Here is a 5726-nt window from a genome sequence, read left to right on the forward strand (position 1 = left end):
TAGAACAGGAAACCAAGTGAATGATGTTATGTTTACTGGATGATGTTAAACCAGCATTCAGACCAGCCTTCCTGATTGAACTTCCGCAAACTACATGACAATTACTGAATGTTTTAGTTGAGTCTACCACTTGCTGTTGAATAGGTATTTCTGTCAAATAGTATTTCATAAAACCAAGGCCAGATTATCGCAGCATTGCTGAAAAGACGAACTGGCCAGCCAAATATAGCAATATCAACTGAGAGAGTTCAAAGCATAGCACCATACTAATATAATACAGAGCACAACACAAACAGTGCATCTCTCAAAAGACTCTTTACATAGGAAGTTGCACTTCATCATATAAATAAATATGCCATTATATCATACAGTTGATGTGCTGCTAAACTTTCCTCAAGGGGGCTCTATCATGACTCTATCCTAGGGCATCCGCCCCTGGGTTCAGTCTCTCCTACTCTATTCCTGAGTTCTTGCTCTCTCTCTGCGTTCAGGCTCTCCGAGTCTATTCCTGAGCTCTCTCTTTCTCTCGCTCTCTCTCTCTTTCTCTCTCTCTCTCGCTCTCTCTCTCTCTCGCTCTCTCTCTCTCTCGCTCTCTCTCTCTCGCTCGCTCTCTCTCGCTCTCTCTCTCTCTCTGCGTTCAGGCTCTCCGAGTCTATTCCTGAGCTCTCTCTCTCTCTCTCTCTCTCTCTCTCTCTCTCTCTCTCTCTCTCTCTCTCTCTCTCTCTCTCTCACCCTCTCGCTCTCTCTCTCTCTCTCTCTCTCTCTCGCTCTCTCTCTCTCTCGCTCTCTCTCTCTTGCTCGCTCTCTCTCGCTCTCTCTCTCTCTCTCTCTGCGTTCAGGCTCTCCGAGTCTATTCCTGAGCTCTCTCTCTCTCTCTCTCTCTCTCTCTCTCTCTCTCACCCTCTCGCTCTCTCTCTCTCTCTCTCTCTCTCTCTCTCTCTCTCTCTCTCTCTCTCTCTCTCTGCATTCAGGCTCTCCAAGTCTATTCCTGAGCTCTCTCTGTCACGATCTCACTCTCTCGCTCTTTCTCGCTCTCTCTCGTTCTCTCTCTGCGTTCAGACTTTCCGAGTCTATTTCTGAGCTCTCTCTCTCTCACCCTCTCGCTCTCTCGCTCTCTCTCTCTCTCACCCTCTCTCTCTCTCGCTCTCTCTCTGAGTTCAGGCTCTCCGAGTCTTTTACTGGGGTCCCTCTCTCTGCATTCCAACAATATGACATTCCTAATCAAAAATGAAGATATAGCTATTTTGGTTTGAATAAGAACTGCTTCACAATAGCTAATTTACTCTATATGCTGTGAGTCAGAGTGAGAGAGAGAGACGAGGAGAATGACCTTAAATGGAAATTACAACCAACACGCCCACTTCACTGCACTGACACCAGACAACGCAATGACAGAAAGACAATGACTATTTGAGAGGTCGCCTAGCAACAAGAAGTACTAAAAATACATGCAGAGGTGCGCACTTTATATTGCCTGTATTTGCTACAAGTATATGAATAAATGTATTATACACACTTTGAAATATAAGCACATAAACTTTTGTTGTTGCCTAGTGACCAGAGAAATCCTTTTGAAGCTACAGAGCAGGAAACCTCCCTCCCAGGGGTGCCCCATACCTGAGTTAACCAATAGGCTACTCATGTCTCTGTATGACAAATATTCCTTTCCTACAGTATTTCTGGTGATGTCTCAAAACAAATCTGATTAAGGACAATATCAACAACATGAATATGAAGGATGCACTGTGACGTTGTGTTTTTCTGTGATTAATGTGTCGTATCCAATAGACCATAATGAATAATACATGTGTGCTGTGCTAGCTAGTAGTATATTGATTGTTCATATTGACTATACATTCTCTTGAAATTGAATTGTGATTTTTACCCTCCTGTTCTGTGCTTGGTGTCAAACCAACTCTTGATACCGAAAACTGTCTGGAATAACAATTGAGCTGTGACATTTGACATCCGGCTGCAGCAGGCCCAGCATCTAAATTACTGAAATGCATTGCTACTCTCATAGATAAGAGAGAGATCATTAAATAGCATTCCACCGATGAGACACCATAGAAACCAGCATCGAATGGGTAATAGGGAAAAGACCAACTGATAAAGAGGGGATTGTGCCAGGTGCTGTAGGGTACACAGGTGCCATGGTTTCACTCCAACAGAGTCACCGTTGCCCAAATTGAGGCGTTCTGTGGCTTAATTTGCATAACCTTGACTTTGGTCGTGGTCTCCAGGATTTTATTTGAGAGACACAGGCATTCAGTCGAGGCAGATTTACTATCCCCACAGTTGATTTCAGTTACACGCTACCAGAGTTGGGGACTTGCGTCTCAGACTTGAGTTACACCTAAGGCGCAAAAATACAGATTTGTGACTTGAGTCGGACTATGACTTCAGAGCTGACTCAGATTTGTGCTTTATAACTCTGAGGCTGAATTAAAATGTGTTCTAATACTGTTCAGTGAATGAAATCCAAAGACCAGCTAAGGTTAACTAACTACATGTAACTAATCAACTACAGGAATTCTTGTAGATTTTTTCCTGCAGGATTCCTGTAAGATTTCTGTAGGATTCCTGAAAGATTTCTGTAGGATTCCTGTAAGATTTCTATAGGATTCCTGTAAGATTTCTGTAGGATTCCTGAAAGATTTCTGTAGGATTCCTGTAAGATTTCTATAGGATTCCTGTAAGATTTCTATAGGATTCCTGTAAGATTTCTGTAGGATTCCTGTAAGATTTCTATAGGATTCCTGTAAGATTTCTATAGGATTCCTGTAAGATTTCTATAGGATTCCTGTAAGATTTCTATAGGATTCCTGTAAGATTTCTGTAGGATTCCTGTAAGATTTCTGTATGATTCCTGTAGAATGCTCACTCTACTTGAAGCTGCTGTCGCAGCACAAGGATCTACATCAAAGAAAAGTGTTTAACGTCAAAGACATCCCTCCTTGTTACAGACCTGGAAAATGTCTTGTCTGTGGGGAAACGGGGACTCCACTGAGATGGTTAGAGTAAAAGGTTATCAATTCCCTGCTTGTGGTGTGTAATCCATTGGGATGCCTAACCACAACAAGCAACATGAAAACTTCCTGAAGCATATGTTCCAGGTTGATCAGAGCAGGTGGAGGAGGGTGAGGAAATGAGGGCGCAGAGACTACGCTTAATGATTACGTAATGTAAGAAAAGTTATTTATGGACACTCTTATGGTGAATAAAAAGTGAACAGTGAGAGAGCAATGCAAGGCAGAGATGTGGGTCAGGTGTGTACACTCTTAGAAAAAAGGTGCTATCTAGAACCTTAAAGGGTTCTTGGGCTGTCCCCATAGGAGAACCCTTTGAAGAACCCTTTTTGGTTGCAGGTAGAACCCGTTTGGGTTCCATGTGTAACCTTTTTACAGAGGGTTCGACATGGAACCCAAAGAGGTTTTACCTGGAACCAAAAAGGGTTCTCCTATGGGGACAGCCAAAGAACCCTTTTGGAATCTTTTTTTCTAAGAGTGCAGTAACTGGGTTATTGAACCTACTCAATCAGTCATACAGTGGTACCCAGTCAAGCACATTCTTTTACACTGTCAAATGCAGTTCAAATTCAACAAAACAATGTTTACCAACGTGAATCAATAAGAAACTTAGCAGCTTACTGATTCAAACACGCTTTCTCTCTGCAGGGGACTGCATTTTTGACGTATCCTGTAAGCTCAGCCACCAGTTATGAATGAAAAGGGATCCGAGTCCCGATTAAGGAATAAACCAAACTCAATTTTGAGAAATGATAAATAAACAACTTTTATTTCCATTGATCATACATTTAGCGTGCATATTCATCCAAATAAAAGCAGCAATGATCATGTAACTATGAATACATCTAGAAATGATAAGAATGGATCGGAGGATCCTAGATTTCAAACATAAGGTCTACACACTGTCCTTATGCAAATTATAGGAAGGTTTGGCAATCATTTGTTTGTGGTCTTTTTTTCATAACAGTACAGTATTGTCATAGTTCTATTGTTACCATTTTCAAACCTGTATATTGGAATGTATGTGCTATGTTTAGGAAATAAACAAACGCTTAGACATTAGAAACGTTGTTTCTGCTCCTATGCAGCGCTTTGTTTGACATGTAGCAGAAATATGTTCAACGCCTGAACGTGACGGAGACTAAACATGATTTCTTTGAGAGGATTCCTTGGAACATAACTCAGAAGTGTAGACATTTCATCATTGAAATCCATACCCCCTTGAGTAAATTTTTTTGGATGGTATAAAGGCATGCCTTCCATCAAACTCTGAAGACAAGAAGTACAAATACCTTGAATTATCCACATCAACACGCTCGTACACTCATACAAAACCTTAGGAAAAAATGAGCTTCAACATGGTCCCAAATGTATATTTCAAAGCACACTTTTCAAGAAGCAGGAAAACTCTGGCAGGTCTTGTCTCACATTGATTAGTGTCCTGTAAAAAAAAAGGCTATTGGAAGAAGTCCATACAAGACTAAGAGGTTGTCCCCAGACAGAGTCTGGGTCAGGGAACCAGGCAGTGATACTCATATGTTGCTGTGCTTAGCTTGGAATCACATCTAGACTTTCACTCATGATGATAGCCGTATTAAAATGTTACATACAATACTTCAAAATGTTTCTATCATTCAATTCTTCACTCAATACATGCAAAAAAACACACTCACGATCTCACTCTCCCACATGTACACAACTAGCAGGAGTATTATCTTTTACATGATATACAATAAATAGTTTGAGATAATAAATATGAACATTAATCTTATTAACAAACACCAACAGCTTTGTTCAACTGATCTCCATTTCCTGAATAGCATCTGACATTATTTTTTGCTCTCAGTGGCTGCTAATTCTAATGCAGTACCATGCAAACTGTAGTTCTTCCACTTCACAACCCCCATCACAAGTTCGCTTTTCAGACCGTGTTCCAAGATAATATATGGCAATGTTTTATCTACAAACACTTCGATTTTTCAAACATCTTTACTATCTTGGCATCATTTCCCCCCCCCCCAAATCCACAAGACAACCACATGACGTTGTTGAAAAATAAGAGAGAGGGTTAGGATGGGGGTGGCAGAAGTAGTCAGTGTTCAGGGCAGAGAATCTTCATGGGACTGATTGTGCTTGGTGGGCATCAGGGGTTAGAGAGTTGGTCAACCAGGAACCAACGTTAAGACATGGGGAGAGGGAAGATCTGATCCGGCTCTGATCTCTGAGTCAGTGTGCGTCATCTCCAAGACATTCAGACTGATTAACTAGGGCCGTACTCTATCTGAATGCAGAGATGCAGGAGAGAGGCAGTGGGGCTAAAATAGCTAAGGGTTCAGGATAGGCTATAAACAAAACGGGAGCATTCTCAGAAGAGTCGAGGGTCATTTTATTTCCCTCGTTTGTGCAGACAGCCTGGTTAGACAAAGCTACGCCTCAAGGCATGAGTCCTCCCAAGATATACATCAAGTCATTAGCTGGTCCCAGTATGCTTCCAACAGAATGACTAAGGCTGCCATCCACGTCATTGTAAATGGGATAGAAGTCTTCAGAGTCAAGTAACCACTGTAGCAATAATAATAACAATAGAAATACTTCATAACACTCAGAAAAGTACACAGAAATGAGCGGGATAGACATGTAAACAATAGGAGACAAGCTTTCTCCTTCAATCTCTCTCTCTTTCTCTCTCTCTGTCTC

Source organism: Salvelinus namaycush, chromosome 12 (genome assembly GCF_016432855.1).
Source record: "Salvelinus namaycush isolate Seneca chromosome 12, SaNama_1.0, whole genome shotgun sequence".
NCBI lineage: Eukaryota > Metazoa > Chordata > Actinopteri > Salmoniformes > Salmonidae > Salvelinus > Salvelinus namaycush.